Genomic DNA, 23,967 nt, shown 5'->3' on the forward strand with positions numbered 1-23,967 from the left:
AGGTTTAATGATTTTATTCCTGATGAAGAGTGGTCCTATTCATGTATCGCTTTGTAGGTGATACAAAGCAGCTTGAACGTGGATCTTCTGACAACCGGTAACCGATGCAGGACTTTAAAGGCAGGGGAGAAACAAGATGCGTTCTCTGTGTTCTGGTTAAATGGGCACCTAATATCAATGGGAACTGTGGCGTTTAAAATATTGTTTGTTTTTAATCCTCTTGTTTCTGTCCATAGAGAGCTTTTTTGACTGAGCGTATGGGTAGTTTCCTTTTATTGGTTCAGATAAAAGTGAAATCAGTCAAATTATATGTTATAACATAAAGGGTATTCAGATGTTTTGAACCCATGAAGACCTTCATCATTTTACCTTCTAAGTGTAATTTTATACCAACTGTTCCAAGTTACATTTTAGTGTACCTGCAACTAATAGAAGCTTTTCTATGGGTGGGGATGTATTTCTTGGGCAACATATCGCCCTACAACTTTGAAAGTTTAATGTTAAAAAGGATGCCCATCTACCTGGCACACCTTCTTTCCTCATCTCAACCTGATTATTAACTCACTGTGACTGTTTAAATTTGATGAATACATCTGCTGTACACGTTGGCTGCCCATGATTCAGCTAATTGAAATGTCCCTCATAAATACATTCAACCTTTTTCTTCCGATTGCTTTGTAAGTTGTATCATGCTAGTAGATTTCACAGCACTTAAACAGCCCTAATGCTGCTTCCGAATGTTGAAGGGAAGAAGCGAGAGGAAAGGAAACGGTGTTGGTGTGTCCGGTTATTCAAAAATTTAAACTTAAAAAAATTCTATAGGTTTATGTTATGGCAGAACTAGCTGTTTTATGATATGAGGCGTGGGGGATTTACCTTAAGAGCAGTGGAAAGGGCAGTCGCATCAATGTTTTTTACGTTGTGGATTTGCAGTCCAGAGAGGCAGATTACTTCACAAGGGAGAAGGCTCCAGTAGCGTGGGTTAGCATGGGCATACCAAACTGCTGTAGGCTAAGCAACACATCTTTCAGTACATTACCAATCAGACCCCTCAGGATATTGCAGCATAAATTAGTAAATTATGCGGCACAAAAACAAGAATGTTCGAGGCATATGAGCTGCAGATTACACACTGTGCATAGATCGCCATCTGGTGTTGGGCCCGGATGTTTGCAGTTGTTTTTCCTCTTGGAAAGTCTTTGGAAGTCACGAGGTCCGTGACTCCTCCTTTGGATTGTATTGCGCATGGGCTTCGGCTCCATCCTCCGATTGTTTGTTTTTTCCCGCCATCGGGCTCGGATGTGATCTTCGCGCTCCGGTTCCAAACAGTTTCCAGTTCTCCAATTGTCGCGCAATCCTCCCCCTCCCCCCCGCTTCTTCGCGGTATTGTTTTAGTTCACAATCTCCACACTCGACGCGGCTCTCGTCGATCAAGACCCTCGATTCCAGTCGTCGACGACGGCCTTCGGGCCTACCCAAGCTCCGGTCCTGGCTAATGGAAAGGACTCCCTTCGAGAAGTGCCCTCGATGTGGGTCCAAATCCCCCCCACACTGATCTGCACAAAGTATGCAACCTCTGCCTCTCCCCTGAACACGAGGCTCGAGACTGTCCGGCGTGCAAATCCTTCCGGTCCAAGAAAACCATTCGAGACCGAAGGGCACGAAGAACTATGGCGCACTCGTCGACTTCGATCCCAGACGACCTCTTCGGAGAAGGCGTTGATGCTCCAGAAGGACAACACACCGACGAGGGCCTAGTCAGCGCCTCCGAAGCCGACGATTCAGATGTGGAGGACATCACTCCGGCACAGAGGGTCGTGAATACCGAAACCTACCCTCACCCCACACCCTATGTGGCATCCAAAAAGGCTTCGGTCACGCCTTCGCCTCCGAGCTTAGGCACGACCAAGAACACTGCTTCCCACACCGCACCTTTGGGACCGGTAAAGGAGCCTATTAAGCCTTCCGGCGACTCGGGCTCGAGCCAGCCCACCGTCGGTGCCGAGAAACACTCCTCCGCACCGACGCCGAAAAAGAAAATGGCCTCCTCCTCGGCACCGAGCTCCATACCGAAGCACTCGGCGCCGAAAACCACCACCAGCTTCTCGGTACCGACACCGACCCGAGCCAATAACACAAGGCCACCGACACCCATATCTCAAAGCCGAAAACCATCTCGGAGCAGAGTAACCAACCAGCCCTTTCAAAGCCGCATTGTTCAAAACAGCGGACTAGTGCAAACTCTAAAACAAAAAAACCTACGGCCTGATGCCTTCGGCGCCGACGGACAGGACACTCTGAAGAACTTTTTAAGGCTGATCCATTGCAAAAAACACTGGTCAAAGATCCTAAGACTGGACATTTGATGCTCAGTATCAAAAAGAGACAGCTGGACAAGCCTGGCCCAGCTCCACCTCCAAAGAGGAAAGACTTTGCTACCTCCCCTTTGAGAATACCTTCGACCCCCCCCCTCCTCCACCCCCACCACCTCCCCCCTCCTTCTCCCCACCCCCCCCCCCTTCATCATTCCCCCACACCCTCTCCGGATGATGATATCTATGATGACATAGTGAAGGAGGAGCCCCATGACCAACCTACAGGGGACCCCACTCCTGAAGGCTCCCCAGACCCATGGGACGACTATAACATTCCTGACATTCCTAACGTCCCGCAGGATGATCTCTACCCTTCGAGACCATCCCCACCAGAAGACTCATTGGGTTTCAACCACCTCCTCCAGAGGGCTGCACACTACACCAGATGGCGATCTATGCACGGTGTGTAGATCTGCAGCTCTACATGCCACGAACAGATGCATACTGGTAAGTAGCATTTGCCTTATTGGTGCAGAAATTAAAATTTAGCTGCATTTTAGCAGCAAATTATTTTAGTTCTTTTAAAACCAAAAATGTATGCCATCGAGTCCTGCCGCATGCCACGGGCCCGAATCCCTTCATTTGTTAAAAAAAGAATTGCCCCCAGTGGGTCCCGCCGCATGGGTACAGACCGCATGCCCACGGGCAGCGGGCCCGAATTCTTTCATTGTTTTTAAATCGTGCCCCTGCAGTTACACTATCCACTTTCAGCCTGAGGATGGTGGAGTGCCTAGGGCGGGGGAAGAGGAGCAGAGAAGCTGCATATACTGCTGGGCCAGGACAAAATTTACTTGCGATTTGTTGTCCACTTCGAGCAGCAGCAGTGTTCTCCAGGCAGGGGGATACGATGTAGCAGGTGAGTAAACCTACACCTCGTTTGCCTGCTGATCCAGTCCTTTTATTTGGCTCGGTAGTCAAAGTCAACACTGGGACAATAAAAGGAATTTTTCAGACACTTTTTGTAAAGAACACAACTGCCTATTTCGCTAATGTTTGTAATCCTGGAGTGTCTGTCCAATATATCAGCAAAAATCGCATGAGTTCACAGCAGTAGTTCTACTGCATGGGCCTACTCTACTCAAGCTCCTGTGGCTCTTCCGTTGCCATGATTCCTACAGTTACCTGCGCAATAGGTTCCAGTCCGCAGGCATAGCCACATGGGCATATCCAGGCATCCGTGCTCGCCCACTGTATGTCCTCCGTCCATACCCCTTTCTTTGATAAGCTGAGGATCCACTTCAGGCCTCATCAGTGCCACACTGTCACCAAACTAGAGCTCTCACCTTTTTAGGCCAGTGGATGCCATCTAAGGTTTCCGAGGTATCCAGATGGGCTAGGCGATCACAGTTCCAGGTGGCCATGAAGGTTGTTTTCTCCCTCTAGACCGTACCAATGGGGCTCTGGGGTCTCACTACCCCAGTAAGTACTCGCTAGCTGCAAGACTGCTGAAGTCTGCTGTCTAGAGTTCCCGGGAATTTAAGTTGCGTCAACACTTCTAATGAGCTCTGATGCCTGGCACATGACTTTCATTTTGGACATTTCATGTGGGCTGAACCATGGTGGCCTGATTAAAGGGATATAAAACCGTTTTTAGGTCAAGCCTAGTGCAGCGCGCAAGCGCTGCTAAGGAGATGACCTCTTGGAATTGGTCTGTACTTTTTTGCAAACTTGTGCATGTACTGCACTGTTTCCAATTAGTACTCATGCATGTACGGCATCAACCTTGCGGCAGCGAGCAGGGGCGCCATCTGTTTCCAATTATCGCGCTGGTTTACATTTGCCTGTCTCACGGTCGTGTTAATTGTAAACAGATGGCGGTCGCGTTCACTTTTGCGGCCGCCGCATGTTCTCCCACACACTTAAACCGATGACGTACGCAGGGACAGGCAGGTATAAACCCTGCCTCTCTGAGCTGACAGACTCTGCTCTGCTCCATGTACTCTAAGAATCTTCGCTTGTACGTTGTACCCAATAAGTTGCGTTTCCCCAACACACCCTCAATTATGTTTCACTCCCTGCTTTAACACGCACCTACCCTTTGCTGCAACACACACGCTTTCACACACTCTCCCAAAGAGGCAGCCAGACAATCCCCCAGACCCCCCAAAAAACAGAATGGGCCCGACTCTGACTAAAGACCAGTGCCAACATGTTGCGATGGGTATCCTGCGCAACCCCAGTGTTTCCTCGCGTCGTATGGCGATGCTCTCTACCTTTTGCCCAGGCAAGCATTGAGGTTCCATCAGGCCTTGACCGTGGGGGGATCGGATGCCTTCCATTTCTTGGTGATGAGCCATTTTCCACTATCTGCCCCAAATCTAGGAATCCCGAGGTGACTTTTGTAGCGGTAGTTCTGTGAAATTTGTGTAATAGGTAGGTTGGCCAGTCATGTGCTAGTGTTTTGCCTGTGCAGGTATGCCGGAGAGAGGCCACTTGGCTCCAATAGCCACCCTCCTGGATACATCCCCATAGCATATGAATTAACCCAGCCCCTCGCTCAGTGCATCTCCGGGCATACAGCATCTGCTCGATTAAAGTATTGATCTTTTCAGGTATGCCCTATGAACGATAAGCTGTATTTGCTGGAAACGTGTATTACGCGGGATGTGTGTCGCGCTTTTAAGCACCCGAGCCCACTCTGCATCGGTAAACTGGTATCCCAGATCATGCTCCCACTTAAGGTGCAGCGGTTTGAGGCTAATAGCTGCATGTGCCCTCAAAGAAGCCGCAAACCATCGCGTCAGGTGCCTACCCGTCCCCATAACATGCAAATATTGCATGGTAAGATGTGTCTGCGGCTCCGCAGCCATGTCTTCCCACCTAGCCGCAAGCGAAGCCACCAATGTACGATGTGTCTTCTTCTACCAGGATCGTGTATGGCAAAAGGGCACCCTCATGATATGTCCCCAAGTGTCTGAATTTCATTCTCATGCCATCTTCTGAGTATCTGCGCGGAGATTACCGTACGGCCAGCGGGTGTCCCTTCCAGAGGTATCGCTGGCGCATAAGGGGTCACCTTACGGGTAATATACAAGCTTCTGCGGAAACACCGATGGACCACTCCGAGTAATAAAGGCTCTGGCGGTCGGGAGCAGAAGTAAACTCCTAAAAAACAAGGCTTCAAACTTGATGTGGAACGAATAACTTATTTTTTAGTAATTCCCAGACGTCTTAATCTGGAAGAAAAAAGACACAATAGGTCAAAAGGTAAAATCCTTAGGGAGGGTTTATAAGAGGAGCGATAATCTTGGCCTCCCTGTCCTTAATAAAATCCAGATTTTCTGCCCACCAGGCTGTGAAAAATCTAAATTTTATGGCACGACACGGAGGCCAACATTATGCAAGTTTAAAGTGAAGCAAAAACATTATCAATCACCTTATTGCTTGGTCTGAAATAACATTTCTTAAACATGCTTTCAATTGACCAATCTGTGGCTCTAAGAATATCTTGTAGTCCTCCACCTAACATAAAGGCTTTAGAAGCAGAAGCGCCTCTGACAGAGTGCGCACCAAAAAGAGAAACATCAACACCATTCTCACTCATCACTTCTTTAACCCATCTAGCGAGCGTGGGAGAAGAAACTGCATTATGAGGGGATCTGTGGGAAATCAACAGTTGAGTTTAAACTCCTCTTAGACTTACCATCCTTCTTTCATACTCTTTGAGACAATTAACAACACATAGACTTTCATTAAGAGGAAAGAATGGGTAGAAAATAGAGGAAGTCAAAAGCACGTTCTAGCCAAGAGCATGTCACTCGAATTGCACTCCAACGGAGAAATTAATCAAGCGAGGATAAATTCTGTAATTCGAAATTTTTTTATTCAAGTGAATCCATTCAATAAATCCTTTAGAGGAAGAGGTATTCATAATATTTCAGCATCACAACGAGTGTATTCAACGTCATAACTCGATGTAGCCCAATGCATTTCGGGCCAGTGTGGCCCTTCGTCAGGGGCAGCACTAGAATTGGAGGATACAAGGAAGCAGCTTTAATCATTGCGGTATATATCAACAATAAACAACTGTGAAAGAAAATTAGGTTGGTATATTCAAAGTGAATGAAGTTTAGTAATTCATGAAAAAAGATGGTATATGGAAGGTGCTGGTAATGAAGATGAGGTACCGTTTTTTTAAAAGAATTGTGTATATAGTGTGTATTTAGTAATCCCGTAGGATGGAAATAAGGATGTAATCACGTGCAACAAAGAAAGGTGTTCAAAAGTGCAGTTAAAACAAGAAAAAAAATGTACATGAGAAAAGAAATCATATGAAAGCGTTGTGCGTCAGCGCACTGTGAGTTTAGAGAAACGTGCGGGATGGTAATCTACGAACGAGTGCATAAAATGTCAGGATTGTGAATGTAAGGGAAAAGGTAGAATATCGGGTGAAAAAGGTCGCAAATGCGTTAATAAACAAGAAAATGTGAGAGGAAACGAACTAAACCCATATAAGATTCGAGGTGGAATACAATGTAACACTAAACACTTGCGTGATGCGAGCTTTCAATTCAATCGTAACTCTGTGTTCATAGGCTGTAGGCGTTTTTTCGCGAGTAAATCTGCTGTGTGACGCGAGTGGTATTTAAACAGTGTCACGTGCTTGCCGCCACGAATCAAAGTGACAGAAAGCCGAAACAGCCAATAACAAGGTGTATATTAATAGGTATACCTACAAGCCTATGAGGAGCGGGTAAATACGTCAAGAGACGATAGGACCAATCAAATCGATGAGAGTCTACAGCAGCGAATCAATGAGTTACGAGTGTATCTAGAGTAGTGTCGTCAGAAGTAAATGAACAACCAATCGAAGGTGGAGGGTAAAAGCCTAGTGAAAAGCATCAAAAGATTCGTGTGTATGGGGACGGTCAAAAAAGGTACAGGCGGAAAACGTAAAACAAAAGAATATCTGAATAAACCAAATGGGTGAATTGAAGGTTAAAGAACAAAAGTGTATAACAAACCGAGACGGATGTGTTTGAATAGAGTATGGATGCGATGAAAATAAACAATAGGAGAAAAAGTGTGAAAATGTCCACGTTTGTTAAAATGGTGAATGACTGAGGAAATAAAAAGGTAATCAAAAATAAAGGAAGACATAGTTTTAGTTCTTTTCTTAAGGTAAAAAAACTCCCTCAGGTTGGAAATCCCTGTTGGTAACATCTAATACCTTAACATCCGAGGTTCGCCTGAAAGAAACCAAGCAAAGTAACACAGTAAGCTTATAGGAAATACGTTTGAGAGAGAGGTTAACGTTATCTCCCCAAGAAGAAATAAGTTGTAATACCAATCTTATGTCCCATAAGGCTGAATATTTCGCAGTTGGAGGATTAAGAACTCGCATACTTCTCAATTCTTTTTGTTAAAAGGTTTTGACCAACTGAGACACCATCAATTAAAGAATGACCTGCAGCTATTGCTGACCTATAAACATTAACAGTTCTATAGCTTAGGCCAGAAGCGAAAAGTTCAGATGGGTAGTTTTACTACGAGTACTAAATCAGTTGAAACTGGATCGTAGTGTCGTTGAAGACACCAGCGAACCCATTTATTCCAAGCCAGTCGATATGCCTTCCTTGTTCCGGATGCCCAAGGCTCAGATATGAGTTTGAAAGCAAGTGGCGAAAGGCCAGGGATTTGTCATTGTCGCATGAAATCTTCCAGGCCGTCAGAACCAATGGACCTTGGTCTATGAAGGGATGTGATTCGCCGTGAGGACCCAGGAGTAGTTGCCTGAAGGGAGGTATTAGAATTGGGAAGTCCACAGCCATCTCCAAGATGATAGGGAACCATGCCGAGAACTCCAAAGGGGGGGGGGGGGGGTTTATCACCACCATGTTCCGAAGGTATCGGCGAGCGTGTAAAAGAAGACTAGGAAGCATGACAAACGGCGGGAAGGCATATGGCTTTAAGCCTCGTCAGTCTTGGAGGAAGGCATCCACCCCTATTGCTTGAGGGTCCGGCTTCCAGCTGAAGAAATTCATCAACTGAGTATTCATTCTGTCTGCGAAAAGATCTTGGATTGTCATGAATAAGCCTCTGTTTAATTTCCAGTTGCTGGAATCTCTGAAATTTCTGGAGAACCAGTCCACTACTCCGTTGTTCAAACCAGGGATGTGTTCTGCTGTGACGGACAGTCTCCTGTTAAGACAATAGCCCCAGAAAGCTTTCGCTATTTCAGTAAGACCCTTTGAATGTGGTTCTCCCCCCCCCCCCCCCCACCCCCCCCCATCTTGTTGACGTATCTCACTGCAGAGACTTTGTCCATACGTAGCATTATAGAGCACTTTATTGAGTTCTGGGTGAAACTCCGAACCGCAAAGGAGCCTGCTAGGAGTTCCAGGAAGTTGATATGTAGTTCTTTCTCTTTGCGTGTCCAAATACCTCTTGTCGAAGAGTCGCCACAAGTGGCACCCCAACCTTCCAGACTTGCATCTGATTCTATAATCAATTCTGGGGTTTCCCCAAAAATGGCTCTGCCATTCCAGGCTTCTGCATTCTTTAGCCACCAAGATAGTTCTTTCTTCGAATCTTTGTCTAAGCAAGTCATCTGAGTGTAAGACAGAGTCAACATCAAAGCTTTTGCTTTGAGTCTCTGGAGGGCCCTGTAGTGTAATGGGCCCGGAAAGATAGCCTGAATGGTTGAGGAAAGGAGACCCAGGATCCTGGCTAAGAGTCTCAAGGGAAAGACCTCCAGAAAAAGGATCTTCCTGAGTTCTTTGTGGAGTTTCATTATCTTTTCTCTTGGAAGTTTCAGTTCTGCAGAAACTGTGTTCACCAAGAAGCCTAAAAATTGAGTTTCTTGGGTTGGTGTAGTACATGATTTTTTGGCATTTATCACAAAGCCTAAATGTTCCAGTAGGCGGATAGTAAGATCTGTATGGCTAGATACAGTTGTCTTGGACTGACCCATGATAAAGCTATCCAGATATATTATTAGTCTCGCACCCCTTTCCCTTAACCATGCTACTACCGGACGTAACACCTTGGTGGAGAACCAAAGGGCTGAGGACAGACCGAAGGGGAGAGTGCAGAATTCCCAAAGTTTTCCTTACCAAGTGAACTGGAGAAATTTTCTGTGAGGGGGCCAAATTGGGATGGTTAAATAGGCGTCCTTTAGGTCTAGACGTGTCAACCAGTCTCCTTTTCTCAATATGTCCCTTAGGAGGTGTATTCATTCCATCTTGAAGTGGTGGTAAGATACCCACCCGTTTAGGTTTTTTAAGTTTATGACAGGTCTCTGTCCCTTGTCTTTCTTTTCTACCAAGATACTAGCTTTCTCTGTTCTTGAGAGAAGGTTATCTCGTGAGGTTTCTTTGATTTGAAAGGGGGTATCCGTAAATTCTATTTTTTTAACACTTCACAGTTTCTAGAACCCACGGGTCTTGAGTTACAAAGGTCCAGTTCCCAGAGAAAAAAGCTATTCTCCCTCCCACCATTTATAGGGGTATCGGAAAGGTCTTTCAATATACCTACCTGCGGAGAATCCTCTGCTTCTTCTCTCGCCTCGGAATGGCCTCTGTGCAATCCGATGCCTGGCGTTACCCCAGATAAAATCTCAGAGTTGCTTTTCTAGGGGGGCATGGGGGTGAAAAAGAGGCTGGGATGTAGACCGGTAGGTTCGTAGAATAGTACAAGAGTCTCTGTAGTACTACCTTTTTAGTGAGTGCAACCTTGCTGGTTACAGATAATGGTAAAGTACTCCAAAACCGCATCTGCGATCTGAGGGATGCTACTGCCTGGTCGAGAATTCCTTTTCCCCCCTTATTACAGGGTTAGCCTATTGATATGGATACTGACCTGCATCCTGTTGTAGTTGCTCCCTCATTATTGAGGGTAAACACACCTGTGTATTCTGCATTGGCGAGGAGTGGGCCCTATGATGAAGTATCCCACTCCAGAGTGGGTGAGGGCTTGAAGTGTTGTAAGATGTGCCACACCCTATGTAAGTACCTGCTCAGAATTTTGGATTACGTTTTCTAAAAGTGAGGTTTCCTGTAATCTTCCAGTTCCTTACATCCAGAGTACCTATGGTACAATTTTCTTTTTTTTTTTTTAAGGACAGAAAGGCTTAAAAAACTAACTCCACCGGTCCTGAAGTAAATCGAGGGTACAGCTGGTTGTGTTGAATATGTTGCATCAGAAAGTAATGAGTTGCATTTCTGTTCCACCTCTTGGACAACTACATTCATTAAAAATTGCTGATTTTTTAAAAATTTGCAAGCAAGCACACAGAGCTAGACGATTGGCAAATGCTCCAGTGACCCTGTTAAATGATATGATGAAAATGTTTATGCACAAAAATACTGAAATGGAAACTATGGAGTCCAGTTTTTTTGCCGTGGTGTGATGCAAAAAATATCGTGAAATTCAGGAAAATCTCCAAACAGCTTTTCTCCTGCTGCTCTGTGACAAGGTAGCATTGCGCAGTAGGGAGTGGGCACATTTGCAAAATTGAAAAGTCTAGAAAATTGTGAGGTGGAAAATGGAATGCATCCATTAGAAAACAAACCTTGGCAAAGCCAAGGAGTCTGGCCTTTTATATTTGGCCGGAGACCAGTTGACCTTGCCAGTGGTGTGTCTTTTTGGAACAGTTTACTTTTCCCAAGATAGTCAACGCGTTGCTTTGTTTAAATGTTTTTTTTTCTCCTTTAAATCTTTATTACTCTTCAGCCTTCAAAGAAGGCGGATGTTGTCATGTAGTTCCTACAAATCTATATAGGATCTGCGCGTTTAGACAACATAAACTAGGGGATTAGTGTCCGGGCTGAATCCAGACATCCATGAAGGATACGTTAGTCTAGCTAGCTCACAATGCGACTACTAGCCCCTCTTACCAAGGAGCGAATATTTTCCGGCAACTATTGAACAGGACAACCCTGACCCCTCTGGATTGTGGAAACAGCACAGTATTTTTCATTCAGTCACTCGTGCTACTTTGTCTCATAGAGATACACAGAATAAACGATGGGGACGTTTTCAATAAGCATTTATTTAACCAGAGTCATTCTAATGTAAAATACGTGTGCTGCAACAACCATAAGACAGAAATATATAGTTATAAGCACTAGCATATTAAAGAAAAGGTAGAATTCTACCATAGTTCTAAAACTATGAATACATGCAGGCATATGAATACATGACAGTAATGATGCGTACTCCTACCATGCAAACCCTAACTAGATATACCTAAATGTACCTTGTATGTATGTATGTATGTATGTATGTATGTAGGTGTATATCCAAGAATCCCCATAGGATCGAGCCACCCCCATTACCTGATGTGGGAGAGTTAAGGACCCCGTCTTGATTTTGAGTTGGACACCCTGTGAGGGATGTCAGACCACTGCGTGCTGGAGTGTCTGCTTGCAAGCACCTCAGCGTGTCAGCATGGAAGTCTTTCTCCTCTGCTTTGCCCAGCGAAGATGTACTGCTTATATACCCGAAAGGTACCCTCAGGCGTTCTATCTAGAAGTGTAATATGGGCATGTCCGACAAGGATGACAATAGTGGTGACCCTTATGCAGAGTTATTATGCAGAAGATGGTAATCCTGCGGTGATACTGAGACTCCTCATGCATAATACATAGTTTTTCGGAGAAAACCACATGAGTCATGTAGCACTTAACTAGGTAAAAGGTCAGCGCCGGACCCGTTATGTAGAACAATGGTAGGACAGATGTTGGTAAAAGGTTGTGTAACTACGTAAGCCTATATTGGGGTACATTGGGTTCATAACAATATGTTAAAAATAATATTTTGGGGTGCCAGGAGCTAGTGAGGCGCCAGGAAGAGTCTGGAGCTAGCAAGTCCAGACCACAGTGTGGAGGCTAGCTTATTGCTTGTCTACTGGGTTGCTGGTTGCTGCTTCCTGCCTGGCTTCTGGGTTGCTGGGCCTCCGACCGCAATTCTGTGTAGGCCCACTGATCTGCAGTCTTTGAGTGACTTGACCCTGCTCCTTTGCCACTGCATGATCCTTAATATTCACAATCCTTCTCTTATCCAGTCTGGCTCCCCTTTTTGCTAGTTCGGAAATTTGCTTGGATCCCCACTTTGTGACCCCCATCCCTCGCATTAAACTCTGTATCAGTTCCTGCCCAATCATTGGTTGCTTGAAATGAGGTTAAACTGTGGCGGTTAGGTGCTGCAGCAGTGAGTTGAACCCTGTGCTGGGGACTGAACGGCCAGTGTAGTTGCCAGTGTGGTTTGTGCTCGGTTGAGTTCCTCCACTCTCATTCCCCCCTCCTTCACTGGTTTCTTGAAAAGATTTTCTGCTTTCTGTAGCCATTTAGTTCAAGAGATCTGAGGAGAGTTTTGTCAAACTCTACAAAACGTGTAAAATCATCTAAAGCCTCATCAATTGTGGCTGCATGCCCCTTAAGCATTAGAAGGAACTGAAGGTACTGATGTTTACCAGAAGATCTAAGAAGGATGTGCGAGGTAACTTGTGTTGCATTTACAAGCTGGACATCTTATTACGTCGTTTGTGTACTGTGAGCTGCCATTGAAGTGACTGGGTGTGCTTGTGTTGTAGTGGCCACATCGATAGAGAAGAAGAAAACAGAAACGGGAGTAAACCCGTTGACCCAGCTGAGACCGGGTAAGCTTTATAATAAAATTAAAAAAAGTGTCTCAACTGTTATATCATTCAGAGGGCGACTGTTCGTAGAAGGTGTACCAATCACAGAAGAGGCGGGGGGAAAGGAACGAGGGAGACCAAGGTAGAGTGGAAGTGTTATTTGCATGTAGTTCTAGTAGCACTATGATACAACTAGATTGCAGTAACCATAACAACCAACTGTGCAGTAACCATAACAACCAACTGTGCACTGGAAGTGTTGCAGTGAGTGAACGCCCAGTGACTCAAGTGATTAAAGAACAGCGTGCAGCGGCGCAAAAACAGTAAAACAATCAATTGTGGGGGTCAAACAATTGTTTTTTGCAATTACAAGTACAATTTAATTTTTTTGTGAATGACCCTTTGGTGGCCACGAATGGCGTTGTTTCACTCCACAACGCCATTCGCGGCCACCAAAGGAGAGTGATGTTGAAGCCTTGATTACAGTCGCATTCTCGATTTATCTCTAGTGTGCCCTGCCAGCGCTGTCAGCATGCTAAGGCGCCTGAGTACATCCTGCTGCAGGTAAGTCAGACGTGGACATGATTCTACTCGCCAAGCTTTGCTGTACTTTTTTAACAAAGTAGATTCATATTTGTCATTTATAATGCTTCCGTTTTCAGAGGATGAAGAGAGACCGGCGAATATGTATACAGTGACTGTTAAATGCTTGTACTGGGCTAATATGTAGGAACGGTATTCACAAGTAAGAAGTACAAAAAAACGACAGAGACCAAATAATGGAAAATAAATAAGTAGAACCATTTCAACTGGTGCTACTACTAGCCTGTGGCCGCTAGATGGCAGAGTCAGTGAGGATAACATATTGCACTGAGCGTTATCTCCAGGTCAAGCTCGCAGTTTAAACGGGAATGGTTAGCAAAAATCTTATTCTGGAAATTGCTATTAAAGAAACAAATACTTTGCAAACAGCTCTCCTCTTGCAGAGTTTGAGTGGTTCCACCCGGGGCTTAAAGAAAACGGGGTCCCTGTATTTATTTACCTGCCTCTATTTTGTGCCGCCCAGCTGTGGAAACGCTGCAACAAGGAACAACTAAACCACATTTTATTGACCAGTTACCGCGGTCGCCCTTCTTTCCCCGTAGAGAATTTAGAAAATCAATGTGGGCAGCAGTGAAGGTTCAGACGCACGACATCATTCATCATTTTGATGGCGAATTAGGATCACAAGTGAGAGCAAACACATGATACTAAAAAGACAATCGTGTGTGCGTGCACGCGCAGTTTACTGTTTTTCGAAGCACATACTTGTGCTTATGGCGCGCCCCCTGCTCTCTCCCGCAAAGTGGATGCCGCCACAAGCACGAGTATGTGCTTCGAAAAAAAGCAGAACGACGGCTAAAGGTCCTCTTAAGCAGCGCATGCGCGCTGCATAGGTGAGACCTAAAAACGAGTCTCACCCTTATTAAGAGAAAGGAATAGGGTAGTACCAAGTCAAGCACACCAGAAATTCCCTTTTCACTTCTAAAAGTGTGTGTGTGTGTGTGTGTGTGTGTGTGTATATATATATATATATATATATATATATATATATATATATATATATATATTACCTACTGGCGGTCGCCAGTAGGTAGTTATAGTTAGGACCACGTTTCCATAGGAAAACCTCAACATTCTATTTTGAATAACTTTGGCACCGGTCGACGAATCCTCGCGAATTTCTCAAAATAGGTGGGGCGCTACGCTCCGCTCCTACCCTGAAAGTCTCGGGGGGGATCCGTCAAGCGGGGGCTGAGATAAAAGGGGGGTCCCAAAACGCGTTTTTCCCATGCATTTTTCCATAGGACCTTTAGAACGAGCTGCAGCCCGAACGGCTGAACAGAATTACTCAAAATTTGGCAGAGAGGTAGTCCCTAGGTCAAGGAAGTGCCTTTTGTAGGTTTGGTGTAAATCTGTTCAGTAGATTCTGAGAAAATAGCCTTTAAATCAATATATATATCTGAGCCCGCTTACGGTACGCTTACCGTACGCTTACGGTAAGCGTACGGTGGCGTGCGCGAGCGCGATTCTGATTGGCTCTTAGATCTTAGTAAACATTCGAATCGGTCGAAACCAGGAAGCGGCGGCCGCCATTTTGTGTATTTCACTCTGAAAAAAAAGAGTGAAAACAAGGAAAGGGGGCAATGAGGAGAGTTACAGACCCCCTAACATTTGTAAGGGGGTCAAAGAAGGACAGAAAAGTACAAAGAAAACATTTATTGATTTTAAAAAAAATCACGGGGTACGCGTACGGTAAGCTTACGGTAAGCGTACGGTAGAAAAAAAAAAAAAAAAAAAAATGAAAATCAGATTTAAGTGTTTAGATATTAGGGGGCTCTAAAAAGAGCCGTTGTGTTTATGAAATGATTTTTTAGTGGTACCTACAAGTAAGTACCGATGCAGAGTCTAAGGTTCAAGAGGAAGACTCTGTTCCCTTCATCATTGAAGTGCACACCATCTCCTCTATAAATGTCTTGCATGTCATAACGCAAGTTGTTGTGGTAAATGGCACCCATACCATAGTCACGGAGGAAAGCAGAAACAGATTTGTTGACGTGCTTTCTTGCTTTGTCATCGCACCGCGTGCCCACCGTGCGTGCACGGCACTAACTGCGTAAAGTGGGCGCGCGGTGCGCGAAGCGCACCGCGTGCTCACTGTGCGCGCACGGTGCGCGCACGGAACGAACTGCGTTAAGTGGGCGCGCACGCCACGAATGGCGTAAAGTAACTTAGCATTTAAAAAAACGTACAAATTCACTGAAAAAACCATAGGTTTCACACACGTTATAGTTAGGAATTAGCATTTAAAAAACCTTGCAAATTCACTGAAAAAACCATAGGTTTCACACATGTTATAGTTAGCGGAAATTTTACTGATAAAAAACCAATGAAATTCCCCCGTTATAGTTAGTGCAGGCAACTATAACTCACGCGACCGCAATCTTCTGCTGATGACATATGTGTCTTTATGAAAAAAAAATATTTGTAATATATGTATAGCTAAAAATGTATGGAAGAAGACATGGGCAAATAAGTGTCTAAATACAGTATTAGCATCAGCAGAGGATTGCGGTCGCGTGAGTTATAGTTGCCTGCACTAACTATAACGGGGGAATTTCATTGGTTTTTTATCAGTAAAATTTCCGCTAACTATAACATGTGTGAAACCTATGGTTTTTTCAGTGAATATATATATATATATATATATATATATATATATATATATATTATAGTTTTTTTTTAATTAAAAGGGCAGAAAAAACGGAACAAATAAATCTTATCTATTCAGAAACAAGTGAACATAAACATACAGCAATGTAACGCAAGAACTTTAAACATAAGACAAAATATTATATATATATATATCTCATTTAATCAATAAAAAAATATTTATTAGTCACAATATATCAATTCCTATGAAAATATCACAGCTCAGAAAAATACATAATAAATTATTAAAATCGTATACATAAATGAATGATAACGTACGTATTCATATTGTCAATATTCGTTAATGAGAACCTTGACCATCAAATCTAACTATCACAATAATTATGTTTCTATGTGACTCCGAATTATGTGCAGAGCATCATAAGACAAACAAACCACGTTTTGTACCAAAGGCAAATCAATCAAATTGAAATATATAGATATGGGGCATTTATGAATGATTTGTAGGTTCCAGTCACCAACATTATAAGAGGGAAAGGAACTTCATAGTGCCATAATTGGGGCTTTTTCATAAAGACCAATTTAATGGAATATGTAAATCCACTTACAAATATATTTTAAAATGTTAAACTTTGGAGCACATGCCACACGTTCTTAAAATAACTTGATATTTCAGTGCACTAATTACAGCTTTTGCGGGCTTTACACGCAAATGGGGTCTCTTAGGCATCCCTCCCTTTTTTTAGAGAGGAATATATTCTAAAAGTGCTAATCGTTTGCTAACATATTGTTTGTCCTGAAGGTGATAAAATGTATCTTTCACCAAAACGCTGCGTCAACAGTTTTGAATGAAGTTTTTAAGGATTGAAATGTGAATTTTTTTATACAAATTCTGATAGTTTTGATGGTCAAGGTTATCATTAACGTTTATTGACAATATGAATATGTACATGTTATACATTTATGTATATGATTTTATGAATTAGGTATTTTTCTGAGCAACTAAATCTAATAGCAGTAGAGCAATGAGTGGCCTTACTGCCTAGATTTCCATGAAGTTGGATTGCAAAGTCACCCAGAACCCTCCAATTGCTATGCCTCAAAATATTGTCTGTATAAAGCTGTCGAAGAAGCTGGACCAATTAGAAATAGTAAATATCATCAATGTTTATGTCCTGCCCACTCGACATCGAGACAAAGTTTGCCGGTTTGAACTACTTAATGAAACGCTTCAAGCAACCAGAAAATATGTAGGCATAACCACAAAATATATGATGATCATATGTAGAGACTTAAAGGTTTCACCACCAGTGGGAATTTAAAAGATTTTATCACCTAAGAGGACTCTTAAGCTTCCCTGCAGCTGATATCTCCAATGGCTTCAAGCTCTGCATTCACTGTTGAGGAAGACCTTTCTCAACTTGCTGTCCAGTTGTCACCTAAATGTTCTCAATATGCAAACTATTTGGATAGACTTGCAGTCTCAACTTTCTGGAGTAGCAAAAGAGCCTGATAGACTATATACTTCTTACCGAAACCTGGGGCCTGGTAGTCGATGTGAAAATAGTTATATGTTTGTAAAGTGATCATGACCCACTGGTTCAGGTGTAAAATACATTTAAAGGATTCTAACCCAACTGTATAGCCCGCTGCCAATATACTGGCTAACAGAAGGGCGACCGGTGGTCTGCAGCAAGACTATTTGAAGAAGGCCACAGTGTGTGACATGCCCTTGAAGACCAAATAGCCAGCATTTGTGGTACCAGGATTTTTTTTTTTTTTGCAGTTTTGTATAGCGCGAACTCAAGCCGAAGGTATCAGAGCGCTTTACACGAGCACCAGTTGCTTCCATTCGGACACATTAAATTTGCAGGAACCTAAAATATTAGACCACTATAATATGCCAGTAAAGCTGCCTGTGTTTTCATTCGCAAACCTAAGGGCCAAGACTGTTGGACAAATAAAGTGTGATGCTAGTTAGTTCTACAAGGCCTGTAGAGACATGAAAGGTTGATCTATCAAATGCACAATGTGTGGATCACATGTCCTCAAATGAATAATCCTTTAAAAATAAGAAAGCCTTTTATAACCAAGCTATCTTGGAGGATTAGAAATTAGCATTGGTGGGATTTTTTTTTTATTAATTTGATTTCAAGGGCAATGGGAGGTGCATCCAGTAGCTGGGAGCATTACGTCAAAGCAAGTATCTGGGTTGAGCCTCATGAGAAGTTCTATAATTTTGGTGGCTCGGGGGAATCCCACAATATCTGTCCTCAGGAAAAAGGCTTTAAAACTCTAAATCAGCTGTCAGCAGCTGGGCAGTTTAATTTACTGGGCCCCAAAGTAAAATGAGTAGTCATGGGCAGAAGCCTCACAAAGCACGAGGCCCAGACTTTGTCCCTGTAGACATGTTGCATGCCAGCCCAAAGTTGTTGCGTCATGTCTTAATGAGCTCTTATAATGCCACTCTGTGTACAAACCTTATTCGTCCTTCCTAGTGCTCTGCTGTAATAATACCATAACATAAGAAGGGCAGTAAATTGTTGCCAAGTAATTTAATGACAATTTAATTAATTGATGTCATGGTAAATATCCTCGGTCACACTTTGCTCAACAGATTACAGGCCTTGGTGAACCAAAACTTAATTCCTATTGATACCAGTAAAGAAACTGGGGTAATCGACCAGGCAATTAGGATACATATGATGTGCTTTAAGTATACAAATATTTTAAAGACCCTGCTTTATTTATTCTTTTTTTTTGTCTGAAATTTGCTTTTGACTTGGTGAACAGGTCGAAGTTACTCACACATTCTCTAGGGAATCGAGAAACCATTGCTAGACGCCTTAAAAGATTTACACATGGAGACTAGTGCCTGTGTTGGGTATAGGGCTGCAGATGAATGCAGCAAATCTTTTTCAATCCCTTCAGATGTTGGCCAGGGATGTGTGCTCCCTCTGTTCTCCCTTTTCTCTGAACGATGTTGAGAGGTTCTTAAAGAAGAAGGAGAAACGTGGCAAGTCTAAATTATGTAAAACAAGATAGTTAATCTATGTGCAGTGGACGTAGGTATTATCTCTGACACAGAATGAAATCCTCAAGTCGCTCTCCTGCTATGATAAGTACTGCATAGAGATGGACCTCCAAATGAACCCATCCTCTATGAAAATCATGTACGATCCCGTTTCCACAGGGTCTTTGTCCGGCTATGGAAGCATAAGGATTACCGCTTCCCTCATATGCGACGGTAGCACTCCCAGTTCACGGGCTTCTAGGAGGGTTTCCAACAGGACTGGAAGTAGAGTGGTGTCATGCCCTGGATAATATTCAACCGGCAATCCGTCGTGCCCCTGGCACCTTCCCCTGGCCATACTAAAAAGAACCTCTTTCAATTGCTCCAAAGTAATGGCCTCACCCAAACCCTCGCCCACTTTCAATTGGAGAAGGGCTACAACCCCCAGGAATCCGGTAACTCCCACAAGTGCCATAATTAGCGGCGCAGTGCAGATCCCAGCTAAATAAGTGCATAATAACCGCGTGATGGCCATCTGACCCATGAGCAATGCTCCATCCCGGAGAGCTAAAATTATTGGAGGAAGCAGTTGCCTCTTGAGTAAACTTGCCAGCGTGCGGCCCGACCGAGCTCCCTCCCTATGTAGGTGTTGCCGATATTTTTTCCGTACATGCCAGTCTAGTCTGTCCCATAACTTTGCTACCTCTCTATGTGCTGCTGTCCGCGCATCCTCGTCACCCTCTTGTCCGTGCACCTGTTGCTGCATGCCTGCAAGCTGCACCTCCTGCTCCCTCAGCTCCCGCTCGTTTATTTCTTATACTGTATGCTTTGCCTTAGCTTGCCCCTCCAACGACCACCTTCAGTGTCTCCCATTCCACCCAACGTAGCTGTTCCCCAGTTGGAATTGAAAAGGCCCTGAAGTACTTCCTGCATATCAGCGGTGTACTCCGGGTCCCTAAGGACTTCGTTCTGAATCTCCACAAAGGTATAGTGGGGCGTCGTGTCCCCTGCACCCCGCATTCCAAGAGTAAAGGAGCATGATCTGAAAGAAATCTCACCTAAGATTTTCACAATGTCTAGCACTACCTCACCCACAAGAGGAACCTATAAGAGTCTACTGAGTACCATGTGTTGAAGAATAGCAAGAATACTCCTGTTTCGTGGGGTGCAGTTCCCTCCATATATCCACCAACTGGAATCTGTGAATAGCCTTCCAGAGACCAGTCACCATACGCTGCTTCTTGCCCATACATGTTGGGTGCCTATCCAGGTGCCCATCAGTACACAATTAAAACCCCCTGCCCAAGCAATTGGGGACCCCTCATATTGGAGCAACACTGTTTCTAGCGCGCTAAAGAATTCTCTACCATCAATGTTGGGAGCATAAACATTTATCAGACGTACCTCACGCCATCCAATATGCCCTGCAACAGTATATACCCTCCCTCCATATCTGCCACCTGTTTCCGCAATTGGAATGAAACTCATTGGGCCATCCTTATTGATACTCCCCTGGTGTATGAGGAATAAGTGGCAGAGTACAGTTGTCCCCACCATTTTTCACCAAGTTTTTCTGAGAGGTGTCTCTCCTGGAGAAAAGCCATTCACTCATTTGTTTAAGGTAGGTCTGTGTGCGCAATATCGCTTAACTAAAGATGTAAGTCCCCGTACATTCCAGGGCAACATTAGAATTCCTTGAGCCATTGCACATTTTCTTTCAGCTCATCCATGGCCCCTTTTTCCCGGATTGTCTCCACCCCACCACCTCTACAACCCAATAAGGAATCCTTAGTGCAGCATTCAACGTGAAATAAAATATTGCAAACCAGCAAACACCAAATAATGTCCTTTCTTCCCCGGGTAAACACCCCACAACTAGTGTCTGCCCATACATCACAACAAAACCTCCCCTGCGACATCCCGCAGTGCCACTCAAATGTTGGAGTACTGTGGGATGATCCGCGGACATTACCATTTAGAAACAACATGCTTAGGAATCGGATGTTTAAGATAAAATCAACCCATCACAGTCCCACTCCTGTATGTCCCAACGCCCTACCTTTCCTAACACAGTGTGTATGTGCACAACAGATATGCAGAGATAGCTGAAACCAATATACAAATCAAATTAATACAAAAACGAATTGAACAATGATGAGCGTGGCGCGGGCCCCCCAAAACCACCCGCCCCGTACAGTCATCCCAATGTCATGATGCACAGAGTTGGCAGTCCAGGCACTTTGCCCAAAAAGGACAAGCAAGGTGGTCCCCGGGTGGAACGGTACACATGGTCATGCTGCTGGCACTCCCGTCCCCACTTTGCTCATTAAGGCACTGCCAATTTAACAATCCCATGCTGAAGAGCAGTTTATCTCTTACCAATCGATGAAGATGTGGACTCCCAGACATCACTCGCTCACTTCAGCTCCCAGCGGCATCCAGCATTGGGCCTCCAGGTTCCTCCTGTATCTCGGAGCCGGCACTGGAGGACATTGCAAATGTCACCGTTTCAACCAGTTGCTGGGACTCTAAAGAAAGAGTGCCGTCCGCCTGCACTCTCACTCTGGTTCGAGACCTTCTCCTGCTTCTTCTCCTTTTCCTCTGTTGTGATCCCGGCCATGTCTGATCTCCTGTCGTGTCTCGCCTCTCTTCCGCAGCCATAAGTTGGTTCCGATCTCCGCCCCGTAACTCCATCCAGTCCCATGCTGCCTCTGGTGTCGTGAAGAACGATCTTCCATCCTGCAGCACTTTCAACCTTGGCAGGGTATGACAGCATATATTTTAATGCCATGGCTGCCATTTTCTGTTTGACCCCCTCGGAACGATTTTCGCTGCAACCGAACAGCCCTGGTGTTATCAAGAAAAATGAGGATAATGGCATTGCCAAATTTTGGGTCCCCCTATTTACGAACCGTCTGCAGGACTTCATTCAGATCTATTATCTAATATTATTGAGAAACTTTGCAATGATTGTCTGAGGGGTGCTGTGCACCAGGCGACCTGTGTGCTCCCTCCACAGCAAAAAAAAAAAATAGAAATCCGAGCAGACGCGAGCGTTGTGTTTTTGAATTTTTTTTTATCCATTCTTCCAAACAAACTTCAGATCCGCTCTTTCTGTACCCTCCGGGAATCACACAAAGCGGAGGTTGCATCTGCGTGATCATCCCTCAGTGCCTTCCACCCTGGCTTCCATTTTGTTCGAGAGCGCTTCAAAGGCATTCACTGTCCTTTTAACTGGGAGACTTCCTCCTCAAGCTCTGTCACCTGGTTCTCCTTCTCTGTTGACCACTCCGCCACTTTGCGCAGGTCTGCCTCAGCAGATTCACATCAATTGCTATTGCCTCAACTTTCGCCAGGCTGGAGGCTTCGATGGCTGCCAGTATCTGGGTTCCTGTTGGCCCCGACCCAGCTTGGTGGGGGGGGGTTGGGGGGGTCTCTGATGAATGTTGACCAATAATCAACAGCCGAGCAGTATACTGGGCCATTTTTGTCTGTTGTGTAGTCTGGGGCATCCAACCACCTTGAAGTCTGACTTCAATCCCGCGATAGAGTTACACAATCGGAGTGCAGACACAGGCACCCAGTCTCCTCCGTATCGTACTGCTTCAGTAAGTTTGGCTCCAGAGCAGTTTCTGAGCAGCAGAGAGCCAACTCCACAGGCCAGCCAACCACTGTGTGCCACGACAGAGGGAATCCCAAGTGCGGTTTGCATACACACCCTCCGAAGTTATGATGTTGGTCCCCGGGGGGAGGGGGACAGCCCTGCTGGCACTTTAGTACTTTCCACTAGGATCAATAGCAAGCCTTGCCTTCAGGGGACACTCTAGGCCAACGCTCAGATTCCCCTTCTAGGCCGAGTGTACACTTCTGGGGGGGTGGGGCGCCATCAACTTTCCACTGCCAGGGCTCGGAAACTGTTTCCCCCTCCTGTTCTCCCTACAGGCAGACCAACGACTTAGTGGAAAGGCAGCGAGCACAGCAGTTCCACCTCCATATGCCACCTACGAGAGGAGCAGAACTCCCCCAGGCCTCTTCTCTCCCCCCCACCCCACAACTAGTGCAGCCTCGCTGCATCCAAGCAGGGCAACTCCGGGCCTCTGGGTCAGCCCCCGCCACGCCCCCTCAGCGCCACAGGCAGTGCAACTCGAGCAGCACCTCCAGCAGCCATAAGACATTAGGAGCTCCTTCTTGTTAAAGTACCAACTCTTTATTAAATATTGGGTTGTGGCCTTACGTTACCCCACAGTGAAACACCAAACTACTCCCTCTGTTGGTTTTAGTTTGTCTTCTTTTTTTCCTTAACAAGAATGATAGAGACACTAAGGAGCTTGTAAATTATAAAATATATCTATCTCTTACAATCCTTCTTAGTGTTTCTAAGACAAACCACTTCTTGTTTTGCAGTTGAAATTTGATGGAGAAGCTTTTAACATAAATTATCAAAGTAACAGAGAAACCAATGCACCTACTAACACAAGCACTAGAAGAACTCTTCGTTCATTAAAGACCTGGACAGCTTCATATTCTAACAAGCATTTGCAATGCAATCTGTCTCGCCTTTGGGACCTTATATGTATTTAGCTATGCAGCACATTAGTCTGGGTGCTAAAAAATCTACCGTTCTTTAACGGACGGTAAGTAAGCACCAAACTGCGTGACACATGGGAGAGAAATATTGCCTTTCAGCGGGAAATGGTATAGTCTCTGTTTTTTAATATAAAATCAGGGCCTTCTGTGGTCATATCACTGAAAATACCAGATTTGAAAAAATATCATTCCCTACGGGT

General features: G+C 44.6%; 1 protein-coding gene across 6 annotated transcripts in view; it reads left to right on the forward strand.

The window, feature by feature from the left end:
* Window positions 1-23,967, forward strand: part of STK38L (serine/threonine kinase 38 like) — a 492,424-nt gene that overhangs the window by 41,134 nt on the left and 427,323 nt on the right. For 2 of the 6 annotated variants that reach the window (XM_085652800.1, XM_085652798.1), the window contains exon 2: window positions 13,464-13,518. The exons of 3 other annotated variants lie outside the window; for them this stretch is intronic. The gene's annotated coding sequence lies outside the window, so the exon portion shown is untranslated. Of the gene's footprint in view, window positions 1-12,909; window positions 12,976-13,463; window positions 13,519-23,967 lie in introns of all 6 variants that reach the window. One more of the 6 variants, XM_085652797.1, reaches the window with a different exon arrangement.

The sequence above is a fragment of the Triturus cristatus genome, chromosome 4_1 (assembly GCF_964204655.1).
Source record: "Triturus cristatus chromosome 4_1, aTriCri1.1, whole genome shotgun sequence".
NCBI classification, from domain to species: Eukaryota; Metazoa; Chordata; class Amphibia; order Caudata; family Salamandridae; genus Triturus; species Triturus cristatus.